The sequence below is a fragment of the Dromaius novaehollandiae genome, chromosome 11 (genome assembly GCF_036370855.1).
Source record: "Dromaius novaehollandiae isolate bDroNov1 chromosome 11, bDroNov1.hap1, whole genome shotgun sequence".
Classification (NCBI taxonomy): domain Eukaryota; kingdom Metazoa; phylum Chordata; class Aves; order Casuariiformes; family Dromaiidae; genus Dromaius; species Dromaius novaehollandiae.
In genome coordinates this window covers 6,529,612-6,547,318 of record NC_088108.1, presented here as the reverse complement: position 1 = coordinate 6,547,318, position 17,707 = coordinate 6,529,612, and the positions used below count along the sequence as shown (strand labels likewise).

General features: G+C 36.5%; 1 protein-coding gene across 3 annotated transcripts in view; it reads right to left on the bottom strand.

Moving 5' to 3' along the window:
• ACSL4 (acyl-CoA synthetase long chain family member 4) overlaps nucleotides 1-17,707 on the bottom strand; it is a 75,165-nt gene that overhangs the window by 42,495 nt on the left and 14,963 nt on the right. The gene's annotated exons all lie outside the window — the stretch shown is intronic.

Below are 17,707 nucleotides of genomic sequence, written 5' to 3'. Positions count from 1 at the left end.
TTTCAAACCTCATTGTTTTCCTTATTGTCAAGTCACCACGAATGAAAGGGCTTGGATTGTGCAAGACGCCCAAAGGCATGTCTGTTTTATGCAGACTAAATATTTTTTGATCTAACCTCCCCGTACTTAGAAAAGGTGAGGCAAACTCATGCTTACTGCAGAACTTTGTAACTAAAACAGACACATTACCCTGTTTTCCAGATCTTTCTGATAGACACTAAAATATCTAAGAAAATATATCTGCAGCTTGTTCCAACTACTTTATACTTCCTATAGTCTTAAGTTAACTGAGCTCGGATTTACCAACAATGTATCACGTTAGCAGGCAAGAAAGCGTATGTTTTGTGCATAAGCTAGCTGGAACGCTGGGATGGCATCAGTGGGCGAGGCAACGACCCACTTAGTACAGTGGGCTGCTTCCAGGGGCGGCTGGTAATGTCTTGGGAAGACTATGGAAACAAGACGTGTACATACCAATACTTTCCTGATATATACACTCAGCTTTCAGAGCTCTGCAGCTCAGAGACTTCTAGCTAGAAGTAGTATATTTTTGTTTAATACCTCTTGATAGGCAGATTCATGGAAGAAAAATCCAATTGCTCTCTTAATCCATAAAAGCTTTTGGCACCTACAGCCTGAGGCAATGAATTCCTTGGTTTAACTCCATGCTGCAGGAAAATCACTTCTATATGTTTTGAGCTTTCTGACTGATATTTCCATTTGATGTTATCTTTTGTGTTAATTAACCATGAACTATCATTCCCGGTTCACTGTCTCCATACCACTCTCTGTCTTATAGATTGGTGTCACAGATTCCTTGCACCACAACCTCATCTCTCTGCTAGGCTGACAAGTCTAGTGTTATTCAGGTGCAGTTTCACAGTACTCGAAACAAATTTAAGTTGCAGCAGCTTCCATCTCTCTGCCTCAGACTGCATGTTCTTACTCTCACATGGACCTCATGTCCTCCAGGCTGGGTGCTCCTGCCTGCAATTCTTCCCTCACCTCTTCCTTCATGCCCTCCCTATAGGAGACCTCACCACGTTATGGGACCTTTTTATCAATCTCCTCCTGGCCCTGGCCATCTGTGCCACTAGGATCAAGCTTAGTGGGGGATCCAAATGACTGTGGGGCTTGTCCACTAATGTCTCCAAGCCCAACATCTCTGCGTGACATCCAGCATCAGTGACGTTGTCTGGGGAATTTGGCTTAGCCCTCTCTCAATCAATTTTTGACCTTTAGATCCTCACATTCCCTCCCTTTATTTCATTGATTGCCCCTTTAAGCAGAGGGTATGTTCTCCACGTTCCTCTTACTCTAACCTTTTTTCCGTGCCTGAAGGGCTTGACAATCTGATTAGAACCAGGCTAGCACCCACTCTTAAAACAGAAGACAAAAAGTCCTTTGTACTCACAGAGATGGTTGTCTGACCCTGCAGTGAGCTGGTCACTGAGCTAAATCAGGTGAGAACTAACCCCCCCAGTTTCTTACCCCACTAAGGGGGAAAAAAAAAAAAAAAAAGTAAAGCGACGTTTTTGGAGGGCTCATTTCCCCACTGGATCAATGAGTGCCAGTGCTAATGCAGGTAGAGGCAGGAAAGAGTGACCACAGCAGTTCTGCACCCTCAGTCACCTCTCCTATAGAACCATTCTGAATCTTTGATGATCCCTCTTGCTCTTCAAGAACTCTTTTCTGGTTCTATTTTCTTTCTGAGATGGGAGAACTTAGATGGGAACTGTTTAGATGCTCTAGACTTTTCATTTTTCTGCAAAAATAATGTTTTTTATAAAAACTTAAAAACTGTTGCTAACATATTCAGTGCTGACAGTTTCTTTTTTAGTACACAGGAATAAATTGCTCAAAAAGAGACATGCCATCATTAACTGAACCCGTTTTAGAGAAGTAGTTTGAGATAGTACATTGGGTTCTATTTTTCCCTGCCAAAACTACTGTTGATTTTTAAATCATGCTTTCCTACTTCTATTAAGGTCTACCCAAACAACATGGGAAACTAACTAATTAAACAAAGGTAATACACAGAAGTTCTATCTTATGCATAAAGTTACAAAAAAAAGATATTTATATATGATTTATCTCTTTCAGTTGTAGATACCTTACATCTTGTAAAAAAGTAGTTAAAAGGAGCCTGATTTGTAGGATGACAATGTTCTCCTAAGTGCCCAGCCAAGAACCGCACTCTCTGGAATTCTACGTGTCTTGGAAGGGTGAACAACTAAGTTTGTTTCAGTAAACAAACTTACGTTTTCAGAAAAGCTAGAAACAAATTTTGGTTAATTAAAATCTAAGGAAAAAGTATAACCTGACAGTTTATAGTCACAATAACAAGCCCTAAATTAAGTTTACTGAAGAAAGGGTATCCCAATGAAGGGTACTTTTTTCTACGGAGTTTTTAGAAGCAGCATTACCTACGAGAAACCTTCCCTGTAGCTACTGGTACATAGATGACTGACTGAATTACAGAGGATCTACTGAGTGTGGCAGTTGCTTTTTCATTTGTCATAAGAAATAATTATGTTTAAACTAGTTGTTTTAAAACAAGGCAGAGGCAGATTTATTTGCTCTCTGTAAAGCAGTAAGTCATGGTCAGCTGGGGATACCCTGAGGATAACTGGAATACTTCCAATGACTTCAAAAAAGGTAGCTAAGAAAAGCAACCTTATTGCCAGGAAGTTTCTGCAGAAGCTCTGAACCTCCTCTGCAAATATTTTTGGAGTGCACAAACAAAAGTTAAAACTGCTTTTACATAACAGTATGTCACAATATCTCAAAAAAAAAAAATCTGAATGAAATGATTCCCATTTTCTCTCATATTGTAACTGCTTCATATCTTTTCAGTAAGAAAAAACAAAAATGATTTCTCTAGAATATGACCAGTATAAAGGAACTTCTAAGACAGTATAATAATTCTATACCAACCCTAATTTTCATCTTTTTCACAGATGTTGAAAAGAGATAGAAAAAGGAATGTAGAGGAGAGACTAGAACCAGTCTAGAACACCTCTATTTTTCACCTATCAGGCAGGGAAAGCTCCAAAATGTTGCCAATTACTCCTCACCTCATTCTTGATTTCAACAGAGGAACTGCATAATGTTAGCTCTTTAAATAAGTAATAAATCAGTATTTGGAGCCTTGTGCGTTGTTTATTTCTAGCTGGAGCAGTGACTAGTGAAATCAAGTATTTCTGTAATGATATCTATTTCTTCACAGATTATACAGCTAGAATCAAAACAACAAACCAAATTTTGCACACAAGCTTTCTGTGCCTTTTTGTAGCAAGCACTTTCCCCAAAAAGTTGTCTCAGTTTTGTCTCAGGTTTACACTAAAGGTACTTCTTTGCTTGGCTGTGGTGGACCTTTAATGCCTTCTTTTTCTTTTTTTTCTTTTTTTTTAAAATAGTATTTCGGCTGCTACTTCTAGAATTTGCATAGATACAGAAGCTCAATAAAGTTAGGGCACATCAAATAAAAATAAGAATTAAGTCAAAGCATGTTAAACCTACTCATAAACTCCTCTCTTCAGGAGTAATGTACTTCTGTTTACTCATCTTTTTATACTGACTCTCAGGTTTTAAAAGAAAACTAAACAAAAACAACATAATGACAATGCAGTCAGCCATACAAACTTTGGTGCTACAAAGGATTGCTGATCTCTCCAAAGTAGTATATTTCCAGGAAGAACTTCAAGTGAGGGGGAACAATGGGATAGCCTACTGAATAAAGGGCAGTCTCTTAAGAAGGGGCCTACTTCTAAATGTTTGCATTTTTTTCTTTAATACTTTCTGTTCAAGCTATTCCACTCTCTTCTTACTGTGATATGTGAAGCCATAATGGGAAATGATTTGCAAATCTTTTTATAACAGCTGCCATAAAATAACTAATTTGTAAAATTTACATAAAGAATAAACATTTCTTTATCACATCTGTATCTACAGTCAAAATGTTGTATGCTTCTTGGGGAAGGAGAGGGGAAGTAGAGACAAAGCTTAATAGGTCTCCTGAAATAAACAGCTTTACTCAATTTTGTTATCCTGACCTAAACAAATCTCACTTCTCATTCTTACATGAGAAAAATGTAGAAAAATTCACAGAAAGTTGCAAGCATTGAATATATATTTACCTTACATAATCAAATCTTTTAAGCCTTATTCCATGCATGTAATAGAAATGTGTGGCTGCACACAGAAATAATATTTGTAGTCTGTAAAAACATAGCACTTATTACCTGCTCAGATGCATGCAGCATCTAGAAGTGCTTTCTTTCTCAAAGGTAGTGGCCGACTGTAACTTTCTGCTTGCTTAGTCAGCAAGAAACACAATTTATTATACTATATTATACTATTACCAAGGCTCCTGTTATGCCCCACATCACCTAAACATATGGGGCTTTTTACAGACCATGATACACTGCTATCAGTATGTACTGTCCAGCATTCTTCAAAATACAGTAGCTACAACAGTGCACATTTTTAAGCTTTAGTGCTTTTTTGATTCTTTTATCTAAGTGGACACCCAGTTATTTAAAGATCATGGGTCAGATCAGCACTCCATCTGCAGTATCACTGAAATCTGAAATCACTGAAAAAAGGTTTACATATTGCATAAAGTCAAAGAAGAATACAGTTTCCATGTTATCTTGATATATACCTTATGACAACACTGAAAACACTATCAGAAGCACAGCCCAAATATATATATATCCCCAAATACATGGACATTTTAAGAAAGAAAGAAAATAAGCACTGGCAGAAGTATTTCTGATCTATGCCACAGCAAGTCTAGAGAAAGCTCTAGCACTCTGAATTTAATTTGGCTGGTGTAAACAGTTATGTATGTCTTATTAGAAGAAAATATACAACTGTGTTGTCATCGGAACAGCTGCGCATATGTCAAAAAATCACTGTACAAAACAAAATATCTAAAAATGATTTTCTGGACTTTAGAGGACATTGAAGTTATTACAAGGAAGACTGAGTACTTCTCACATAATAAAATAGGTTCAGTACTGCCTATAGACATTAAAAAGGAAGAAAATAAAATGCTATAAAATTAAACATTTTCTTAATTGTTCACAAGATCCAGTTTAAAGTGCACAGCTATAGTTATCAACAGTCACAACAAGCCAGGCTAACTATAAAGAACTCATTAGAGTCATAGATTATGACTAAAAATATGGCTAAATAATTCTGTGTTCTTCAGGTCTATTCCACACTCTTCACATCATGATCTCTTGAGTCTTATAAATTCCTCCAAGAATATCACAATATTTTAAGCACTATGATGCCCTAATTCAATATGAATGCATTTTGGAAATTCATTATAGAAAAGAGTAGAATTCAGTGAGGATCTTGACCTCAATAAGTTTTCCATCTATTTACATATGTCAAGGCAGAAATTTGTACTGAACGAAATAGCAAAGCCAACCCCTCAAATTAATATTTCTCCCTATTTTTATCTTTTTTATTTAGAACCTGGATAGCTAAAAAATAATTACTTTTGCACCTTGACTTTGTTCAGATTTGACATCTGACCTCTTTTTCATACAAATGAGAGACTTGGTGATTAAAAAATAACACAAGTCCTAATCTCATATATCTGCAGGCAGGCCGCCATTTGAGATTTCAGAGTAATATGTAAAAGGCAAGTACAAACAATATTCTCTACAGTACTCCCATTCAAATAGTTCTCTTAGGGAACAGTTGAATGTTCACGTATTCCTCCAAATTTGCATTGAGAGAAATAAATTGGTAAGATTAAAGTGACTCAGCTTATTACCTATGCATTTGTTTTTGTAACTCCTGCAAGTTCTAGGGGGCAAATAGACCTCTGTAGATTTACCGGAAGGACAGACATAATTTTGTGTCCAAAACATGTTTTGGTGCATGAAAGAAAAACATTTTAGAATAACTGACTTCCTATATAATGATTTTACTATTACACAAAGGTTAAATGATCATGTTCTTTGTTTATCTATGTTTCATTTTTTAGAGTAAAAAAAATTTTCATCACTCTTAGGACTGGCAGACAGCGAGCTCTTCTCTATATTTATGTAAAATCACATCTAAGATTTTTGAAAACTGTTTGGTGATAATTTGGCAATCTACCTACGTAAGCATTATAAAATCTTTTTGTTATTGTGACTTCCCTATGTGAATTTTTATCAAACTGTAAATGACAAATGACAAGTTTTATCAAACTATAAATGACAATATATCCCTATAAGAATTAGTACAAAGTGCTCTTGCTTTCATCAGATATTCTTTCTTTTTGTTTCAGAGACTCCCATGCCCAGAGTGTAAAGTTATGGAGTCACAATGAAAAACTCACAGCCCAAGGATAGAAGCATTACATAGGCCTTAAAGCAACTATGTAGTCTTCCAGTCTTAAACTATTCAACAGGTCCTGTCTAAATTACAGCAAGCTGTCAGTCTGTCCTGACATGCTCCAGCAGTTCTGCCTCAGCTTGTTCCTGAGTCTGTAAGAGAGTCCTTACAAAACAGTCTTGCAGCTTTCATCCTTTTTGTCAGGATTTACAAGATGGGATAACTATCTCATCTATCCAGCTTGTTATAATGTCAGAATTTTGCTAGAATGAAAATTATAATCTTTTCATTCTACTTTTGCAACAAAACTTTCAGTCATATCTTGTCTTTTATAGTACTGTCTCATTCTTCACAGGCTCACTGATCCCTGAATTATTTCCCACCTGTCCACCAGAATTTTTTCCATAGCAATGTGGAAAGCTGGGGAAAGAACACAAATTGCAAAAGGAGAGCCTTTAATTTTTTTTTAAGGACCCTAACTAGTTTCCAGGGGAGATAAAGACCCTTTTATCACTTTCACATATTCCACTGCTCAGTAAGTGTCTATGAGATAGTTTTTCTTGGTTACCTTTTCCAGACCCTTTTGAAGTGACTCACAAAACACTCCCCACACAAACATACACTTTTACCTTTCCCCATTTGCATATGTCTATACAGGCCCTGACCTACACAGGCAAAGATGCCAGAGGAACAAGTTCCTACACTCTTACTAGCACTTTTCAGTCAATATTTCCTTTGCAGAGTAGCGTCATTGTCAATAGCTACTGTGTCAGAATTGATCTGTTTCCATTCATAAGAAACTGTGAAACACAAAATGTCTATCCAGGAAAAAGCACAAACAAGTGACATACAAAGATGAAAAGCACACCTTAACATAATGTCTTTCAAAAAGACACTTGAATTCTAACTTTCAGAAGTACTTCTCATGAAACAAAGGATCTGATTCAGCACTCAGATCCGTAAATTAAAATACTTTTAAGAACTACAATGGAGAGTCCAGGTGAACTTTAATCTACCACCCATTACCTTAACTCTCTGGTAAATCTAAGAAAACCATGACTGTTTTAACCTCATGAACTTATTACATTAAATTCCCTTTTGCTGTTAACACAGAAGAGAACTCTACTTGCACAGTGCTTATCACGTCAGTAGCTGCTACCAGCTTGCCCATATTGCTCTTTGGGTTCAGATGTGATGTGATCTGAGAGGAACATTGATAGAATATGCCTCATTTATACAATACTTTTGATGATTATGCTTTAATTCCTGTCAGTAGTTCTATTACAAGTTGATTATTGGAGTCAATTATTTAATTTATTCATGTTATGTTAATTATGTAAATTGTTTGCAGAAATAATTGTTATCGTTGTAGTTACAGAAGCAATAAATGCTTGTGAAAAAAAATGTGGTTCTGAATATTTCAGAAACTGGAATTGGGGTTGGGAATGCCTGTATTCTGAGGTGCAAACTTTTAATTGCTCTTTGGTTCTGCTGTTCTTTTACTCACAAGTCAAAACCACCTGAAAGTAGACACCACTACATTATCTGTAATGATACCTGGTTCCAGAGGCCAGCTCAGGTATCCGTATTACACATAGCTGACAAACACCATGATAACAGTTTCTTTCTGTTCAGACGAATAGTATCACTTACAGACCTATTTTCTTACTGGACAATGATCGCTGAGAAAGATGATGCTGGGGGAGTTTCAGCTTTAGCCCATGTTGCTAAGCTAATTTAACTTCTTCATTAATATACAATAGGAGCATCTTCAAATACAAAAGTTGCAGCAGTTGGAGAAAAGTAAAAGGTCGTGCAAAAACAGCTAGAGTAACAAAGAATCCATTATATTCACTAGACAAACAACCTGAGCAGGTCCATTCCTCACCAAGTTTTGGATATTTATTTTCATTACTTTTTCCAACTACATCACCAGGCCTAACAAGAGAGATTACTCTCCGCAAACTTTGTTTTGTGTATCTTATGATTATCCAGGCTACAAAAACCACTATTTTTTCTCTAAGCATTATTGATCAGTATTAACATTGACACCCTTCAGGAGGAAAGCCAAGAGCAGCACCAGTGTTAGCTTCGGACAGCAGAGCATGGCAGTGGTAGTGCCTTTCCTCTTCTCAAAGTTTAAGCCTCAGCTAGTTCTACCTGTGTGGCTTGTTCAGTAAGCCGTGGAAATCTCAAGTGCCGAGTATGTAGTACAGGACTACGCTCTTGTTCTCACAATTCAAAGGGTTGCTTAACACAGAGCAGATACACTTCTAAAACATTTCTGCACGCTGGATTTATGCATGTTATGGTAAACTCTGAACTCCCCAAACATCTGCTACTTCTGTCTTGGGCTGGTGCAGTAAGTTTGTATCATTTTATGAGGAAGTTTCTCTTCTTAAAAAGTACAGTTTATAATTTGGAGAATTAAAAAGCATGAAATAGAATGTCATTTCACTCACTGCCCTTCTTATTTCTTCTGTGTATCAAGGTTTGATTTTGTTTCACATTCAAATATGTTCCCTTAGAAAGTCATTGACTTTTTTTTTTCTTTTGTGAATCTAGCCTGCAGTCTACTCCACTGAATGCAACTACAAACTCCTAGTAACTTCACAGGGAATGCAAGTACTGTGTGTCAGTGTTCGCCAGAGCAAATGAGTCAACCTGTCTGTCTGGGAGCAGGGGGTAGCATAGTTGACATCCCCACAAGCTTTGCAACAGGTTTTGTGCAGCTTGTCTGGAGTAGGAAGAGTTACAATGTTGGTCTTAACTGTTACAGAAGTTTGAAACACTGTAAGGAGAACGCTTACCAACGCAAGTAGCCAGGTAAGGCAGCTCGCTCCAGACCGGGGCTCCTCCCGTGCAGGGCAAAAGATGCCACAGCCCCCAGGGACAGAAGCAACTCTTTATTTATACTACATACTTTTAGCATCTTTTTATGAACTCCAGAAACAGCAAGCCTTAGCTAGAGATCATGGGTAAAAGGGAAAAAGGAAAGGAAGCCCAACATCTTTTTAGCTTGTAAACTTCCAAATAGAAAGAACAGAACAAGTGTTTTAGGCTCCCATGCCATGAAAACACCACTGGAATTGTTCCTACAGCCATACATATCAACACTCGCAAGGAACTTGGACATAGACCCATATCAGTGCATAAATGTGAGTGCCAAATCACTTGAGTCTATTTTCAGGGATACTAACGGAAAAGCTTTTAGAAAACAGCACCTGGAGGATCTGTAAGATACAGAGGTAGTTTTTAGGTAGTACGTATGTATGTTTGTCAGACTTTGCAACATAGCACATGGTGGGTAATTCCCTAAAATTAAATCATGCAATCCACATTCCCCTGGGAAGCAATATCAAAAGAAATGAGAGCGCAAAGTACTTCCAGATTCAACTTCCTCTCATCACAGCAAAAGCAAAAGCTAGGTTGCATTTGGATTTTAATCCCTGTTATGTCACCCATCAAGGGGAAGACAAGGATTGGGGGGGGCAAAAATACCACACGTCAATGAACTATGGTAAGTGTAGTTATCAGTAATCTCCAAGTCCTGCCACTAAAATAAACTGAAACTGCTTGTCCTCTCAACTTAGAGATATTAGTAGATGCTGTGAGAATTAAGTAGCTAATGTTTAAGATACATAAAGTAGTTATTATAATGCTGACTAGGGAGGAGATCTACTCTTGTGAATCTCTTACAGAACTGACCAGGTAAACTTTTTTTCCCCTCTGATACTCAGGAAGAGTCCAGGAAGCCTTAAAATGTGTTCAGTCAGATTTACAATTTGTATTCAGATTATCACATTTATTGTTCTATATTTTTTAGTTTCTGTCCACAAATTTGAGAAAGGAGAGAATGTGGTATAAATATTTACTGCTCTCTCAACATTTTTGGCTGTGCTAGATCTCTCAAATATATACACATTAGATAAAGAATCACTCTAGAAAATGTTGCTTTAGGGGATTTCAAATGTGTTTTTCAGATAGGCTTTACTACAGTTTAGTTTATACTTGGAGTTAATTATGGCAGGTATACTTTAAAAAGGAAGCTAGACATACAATAGTTGTACACTTATTAATGACATCTCCTCCATTATGTTTGTTCGTATCCTAATTACGACTGCTGAATCAAGTAGCATCACCTGGTCATTCAGGGGACTGAGATCTAGATTTTCTTGAGATCTAGATTTACTTTGACGTAAGGATGAAGTACTTCCAGGAAACTTTTAAGAACTTTTAAAGAAATTAAATTAATTATCCTGGATTTAGGCCAACATCAGCAAATTTAAAGTTTGTCCCAATGACTTTTCTTTATGCAAATATGAATTTACAATAATGGATTTGTGCATTTTTATTATTAAACATAATCACTATGATTAGTTTACACAGCAATTTATAAACTAAGAATTTAGGAATTCAGGAGTTGCAAGCAGAGCTCTGCTTGCTTTCCAGACTGAGTCTCAGTGTCACACTGCATGTTCTATCTGGCTGTTTGGGTTTCTTTGTAGTATCACCATATAACTGGGGTGAAACTGGAGAAGTTGCACAGCGAAGTATGGAAACAATTTCAAAACTGCTTAAAAACACTCAGTAGGTCTGTTTGTCACATCAAGAGGACTGGAAGTAAATAATCAAGCCAAATGTTAATTTATTCCTACTTTGTTTTATTCAATGTGTGCCACTTGACTTAAATTAATACCCAACTTGTGCTATTAGTATTAATGATCATTCGACATTAGTCAACATTTCCATGAAAAACCATGACTTATGAGTCTGCACATGCCAGTCCTGCATAACTGAAATTGTAATCAAATGTCAAATTCTTTTCCATAAAAACAAATTTGCGCACCTTTAAAAACACTCTCAGGGCTTTAATTAGCTAAGTTATATGTAGCTATTTACACTGTTGTACAGAAGTTATCCAATGAGTTCTAGCCCTCACACAGGATTAAAAAAAAAATAAGAAGTTTATAACTTGGGATACCTTTTTGCTTACAGAGATTTTACAGTGAACTCTTAGGTCAGTCCTAGTCACCTTGTGAAAGAAGCCCTGTTCAAAGCCTCTGGTAGGAATTGCAGATGAGCAAACAGTAAAGCATCAGGCTTCTTGTTCAAATTCACTCACAAAATGAGATTTAGAATCAACTCTAACATTTCTTCTTTTTTTCCTCCTAAAAGCTTCCTCCTAATTTCAAATGATGAATACTTTTATATTTCTCTCTAATATGCTACACTAGCACTTGAAATTCATATAGTACTTTCAGTACAGGGGAAACAGTACAAACAGAAATGACACTGATTTCTAAACATCTGCTTTCACTTCTGTTGCTCTTGTTTAATGGAAAACCTTTTACTATTACTTAATTTGTATCTGAGACTTCTCTATATTTTTCTCTTTTTGTGGGGAAAAAAGGGCAAATGATACTCCAATGCAATTCTTCTCACCTTAACCCATAAGGCAGAAAATTCAGGATGTTTCAGATTTCATCTTACAAATACAAATAAGTTAATCCTGAGGAAGCGATCATATAAAAACAGAAGAACAAGGACAAATATTTCCACAAAACCAAGGCACAGTGAGAAATGAATCAGTGCTCTATCCTTACTATAAGGCCAGCAACTTAGATGACTGAATACGTGTTACCAAATTCATCTCCGACACGATCTCACTGTTTTTTTTCATGCCACACTGGAGACAAATCTGGCTCACATGCTATTGAAAGTATTGGCACAAGCATAAGGGAGCTTAGAAAAAAATGGTAGAGGATTTGTGATAACCAGGAGGCTTGAGCAGTTTTAGACTGATCATACAAGATTTCACTTTAGACTAACTACTGTCATACAGTATAACTGAATGGCAATTCCTCTTAATATTAGCTTAAAAAGTTTAGAATAAGGAAGCCATATTCTGCACCACAGGAGGTCTACAGTAATACTAATTAAGCCTGATAATCCTATAAGTCTATAGCTGTAAGTCATTCTCCTGGGTGTTAGGTGATACTTTAGCCAAATATTGAAACATGTGATTCAGATCAATGGATAAATACATATATACATACATAAATGGTTTCAGCACAGCAAGATTAAAATGTCTGCCATTGCTCCAAAATAGTCAAACATTAAATGTTAAGTTTTTAACTAATGATCAGAGTAGTCTCAGAAAGGTTCCTGCTTTTCCCCCGCAGGCTAGATGAGAAAACTGAACAAGAAGGTGAAGATAAGCTATGTCATAGGTAAAATTCAATGAAAATGCCATTTTTTTTATGCCAGTCTGGAGAAAGAACTGGTGCAAATGTTAAAGCTGATGACAGGATTTTACGAATTCTGATTCAAGATATTCCAGGTGGACTACCCCATTTCCCCCACTCCCAAGACACAACACTTTTTGCAGTTTAGCTAAAATACTTCTGATTGTTCAGTCCATTCAACGTCCAAAAACTAAAAAATGAAAGAGCAACAGCATCTCAGTAAATGCTAATGTGAGCACTTTCTGGTTGCTTGCAGGATCCTGCAACAAGCCAGTTGCACCTTGTACCCTGCACAAGTTGTTAGAGTGTGAGGAAGCTTGGTAGGCTTTGCCTTTTTTTTTCCTGTATGTGTACTGAAGGTCATATTTTTGGATTTCTTTTCCAAAACACAAAGCAAATGTGTTAAAAAATTTAATGGAATGAAAACTAGAATGGTTATCAGTGTCCTCCTTCATCAGCACCCCTTAGCAAGGAAAAGGAACAACACTTGACTAGCTGGGGAACAGAAATCCTCAAAAAGAAGTCAGAACACTTACACGTCTTTAAATACAACCTGGAAACCCCCTGCTACTAAGAGGCAGACCGACTTATCTAGAGGTCCATGTGGCAGTACTCTTTATTAACAAGGGTCAGATTTACAGCCTGTTCATTTTGAGCTTCTACTGACAGAGCTTGTATCTATGCAGTAGCATAGATAACCCAGACTGTAAGAGCTGTGCTGCTAGCATCCTTCCTGAACTCTTTTTTAAGGCATTCTCCAAAACACTCTGCCTTTGTAGCATGGCAGTGACCAATGATACAGGTCATTTCCATTTTTTTGCTAAAAGTCACTTGCTTCAAAGAAAGGAAAGAACATTTGTTTAAAATAGCAGGAACTGCAGTATAGGACTGGAGACAGCAACATTTTTCTCAGAGGTGCAAACCAGGCTTAAAGCAAACAGGGGCTGTGCTGCCACCTGCTGTGTATTTCTTTTTTATTCTCCATAGCCAGTCCATCTTCAGTGACAGTGTTTGAAGATGACAAAAGGTAATATTGCAGAATGGCGATACTGATGTATAGCATAATTTCTCTTACAAAAAAGTCTTTTAAGAGGGGAATTAGGCACATATGGGAACAGAGTAAACCTTATAAAAATGAATCTTGAAGCGTAGCTGTTTTTATTGGTGTGCTCCTACTGTGTTTTCATGCAAAATCAAACAGGTGGATGCCTCATCTGGGAAAACTGCACACATCTGCACTATAGCATTTGTTTGCATGTGTACTACCTGCAACCCAACATACTTCAATTTCTACAAAATAAACCTCAAAACATCAACTACTAGAGGCATTCAAACAGCGTTTTAGAAAGTATACAGATGAATAATTAAGAACTACCTTTAACCCTAGAGATAATACAAAATGTTGGCTAAGTGTTAATCTTTCTCAATTGTATTCAGCTGCTTGACTTAGGTGGGGTTTTTTCCAGTTTTTGAAAGAAAAGCAGAAGATTTTTGTTTTTTCCTTATTCACAATAGGTAAGATGCCTTGACTAGAAGTTTTCAGAACAGTTGTATAAGGCTACCCAACAGTTCTTTTGCAGAGCTACCAGGTAAGTAAACCACAATGAGAAAATGCTGGTCTCTCTCAGAACTTTTCCAGTGATCCGTTACTCAGATACAAAGATATCTACTGAATAGAGAGGAATACTAGATTCAGGCCAATTTGAAAAACTCTTTGAATTCCTCATGAGAATGAATCTATATAGATGCAATATATTAATATTAAATATTTTCTTGGGGGTGGAGGCAGACTGAAATAGTTAGCTGCAAGTAAAGCAGACTAGTAAAAACTTCATCCATTTAGATCTATGTTGCATTCATTACACAAATAGAAGGATTGCCTCAACTTGACCACTGGCAGCCCTGTGCTCTCTACAAACATTATTAAAACTTTTGGGGAGAAGATGGTGAGGTGATTAAAACACCTACAGATACTAATTAAAATACAAAATGGATATTCATAAAACATTTGCAAGATCTTTTGAAAATACAAATCACCATTTTTATAATAGTATATTCTTGCAGAAGGTACTTCATTGCTGAGAATGCCTCTGTGGTTGGGTGCCTCTCACCTAATGTCACTGAAAAACTTGAAGGAGTCTGCTTGAGAACTCACCCTTCTACCCAAGGCAGGTTTACTTAGATCCTTCTAGGGAACCCACTTGCCCCTGACATTTCAAAGCAGAAAAAAAAGCCTGAAAGAAACTCTGCCTTGCTCAACACTACTATCACATTCCTCCTCAGTTCCTTCCTTCTTTCAGAGTTCCAAGCCCCACAATTTCTGCATGCTTTTTTTTTTTTTTTTTTTTTTTTTTTTAGAAAGCCCTAAACAAACTAGTCAGTCCCAACTTTGATATATTTTTTTTCCACCTCAGGGCCAGAATTATAGCTCTACCTAGATGCTAGTACCCTGTCTTGCAGAATGATAGCTCTTGTCCTGTTCTTCACAGGGCAAATACTAGAAGCCAGATCTTCTCACAAAGGGAGATTCCTAGTTCAAGGCTTCTTCTTCTCTAGACCCTTTTGGAAGAAAAACAAACATTTCTGCAAATGTGCACATCATGAGATTGTTTCGAAAACTAGTATCAAGCACCTTTCTTAATAAGCTCTATACTAAATGTACACATTGCATTTACAGAAGAAAAGCATAACCATGAAGTACAGGGCATATACTCCCTTCTCAAACCTTTTGCTCACTTACCTTTTCAAGTAATATATATATATAGCACTGATCCGGACTCTGTTTCAAGAGTCTGCTTCCACTTAAGGTTTCAGAAGGTTGAATAGGGCTACACATTTCAGGTTGGTTTTTTGTTTTCTGTTTTTGTTTTTTTTAATTCTAGAATCTCCTTACACTAACTTAAGCCAGGTTTTGATAGACAGGTAAGTAAGATTTAACACTGAGGAATTCAGCTTACAAAAGGGCAAGAGACCCTGCCTCACTCAGGTAGCTCCTGTGTGCCTACTTGTGCATAATAAACAATGTCCTCTTACCAACATGTTTTGCTCTACAAGGTTTGAAGGTTAATCAGCACTTTTGCTTGTGTTTGGGAGTTTACTCAAAAAGTCCTAGCAATATAAATTATACATAATAATAAACTATATAAATTATGTAATTCATGAAATGATATTCATGTATTTTAAACTACAATAAAACATACACTCACTTTCAACAGCTAGCACATGATACAATTTCCCTTGGAGGTAAACAAGAACTTTAAATATTTCAGAAATGCAGGAAGAAACTTACTGCTTATGTCCTATGACCAAGAAGGTAAGATCTGCAACATAAGTTTTTTTAAAATGTTATGTTTAAGAATTATAGTTCTTACAACATATTATGGGTCCTTCATTTGAAAGAAAAAAAGGAGCTATTAGGAAAAAAGTCAAGCCGGAAAATGATCCGATGATAGCAGTTAAATAAATGAGGACCGACATTTTAATCCATCTGAATATCAGTAGTGTCCTGTGCTGTCATGATCATTTTTTCCTTGAATGAAAAGTAGTCCAACTTCTTGGGTACAGTAAAAAGCTTCATGAGGATAGACTAACGCATACATCCTGTTCTACTTCATAATGTGAAATGAAGCTCCTATACACTCTGCTATACACCTGCTATTAAAGTGCTCTGATTTCACACAAACTCATGAAAATGATGGGAATTTTATTTTCTTGCTCTTTTGCTAAAATAAATAAAAATAAGGATGTGAGAAAAATTTCAAATGCTTGCTATTGGTTTCTGATGCATGACTTGAATAGATTAAAATAATGAATCCTTTAAAAACCCACATAAAATGTCAGATATTATCTAGCAATTTTCAGACTGGAACGTACTGATCTTTATCCCTTATCACTGTGACTGGTTTAAGTCACAGTGCAATTTTTAATTAATTTGCATATTTTAATGTGAGCACAAGCAGACCTGCTTCAAACAACCAAAAGAAATTACAGAATTCTGGGAAGACATGAAGATCTCGGCATAGAAGTCAGTGCTCTGGTGGGATGTGACATTGTAATTGGAATTTAGTCTCTATCAGTAGAATGCTTTGAACTTGATTTTGCACCATTCAAATTAACTGTTAGCCTCCATCAAGTGTTTTGGAAACAAAGTCAGATTTCTGATGTATTACAAAATGGTTATCAGAATACAGAGAATCATTTTTATAATATCAATTAAACAGGCATTGCTTATAATACCACACTTTCTTTTGCATTAATATCACCATTAATACTGCCAAATAGTAGCAGATGTTAAAGTTTTTGCAGATTGTCTATTCGCAAGATCCCACTGAAGGTACCTTCACAGGTGAAGATACCAGTGATACAGATCCCAGGTGTAATTCAAATATATCTTGTTTCATTTACTTCTTAACTTTCAAGTGCTTCAGAGTGGTGTTAAACAAATAGGAGGGAGCATGTACGAGTATTGTGATGAAAGTTCTCTGAAAAATTTTTTAGTGAGAAAGCTGTAACTTATTCTGTTCATGTGACTGAACATCTAGAGTTTTCTTTGATTATCTTGCTGACATTTGTGCTGTTTGGACTTTATAAACAGCAGCAAATGCTTGTTTGAAAACATGAATAACTTGGAATGTTTGCAAGCTGGGATATAAATATTTTTGTTACTCCTTCACCCCTTTATTGGGCAAAGTTTTCAATTACATTCTTCTGGAGATCTCACCACTCCTTTGAGTTATGCACCCACAGTACTAACAGTTTCTGCTAATCCCTTTTCCCCTGTTTCAGCTATTAAGTAATGTCTTGCTTTAAGAAAATAAATTGGGTTCCTCTTTTCACCCTTAGTCACAGTTTCTAAAGGGGAAAAAAAAAAATCAGTTACTGAGTCCAGCATGATCCACTGGATAAAATGCCTGTCCTGAGTACTATAACCTTGGGCCCATATCCTGGCAGGAAGATAAGACTGTGCTACAGAGAAAGGAAAAGTCAAGGTTGAGAATGTGGAAAAAGCCTTCCCAGCAATTAACTGGGGAGAAAACAAAAATGAATTCGCTCTAAAGCATGATACATACCATCAAACTGTTCAGATGCTCACATGTACCTGAACCCTGATAAACTTA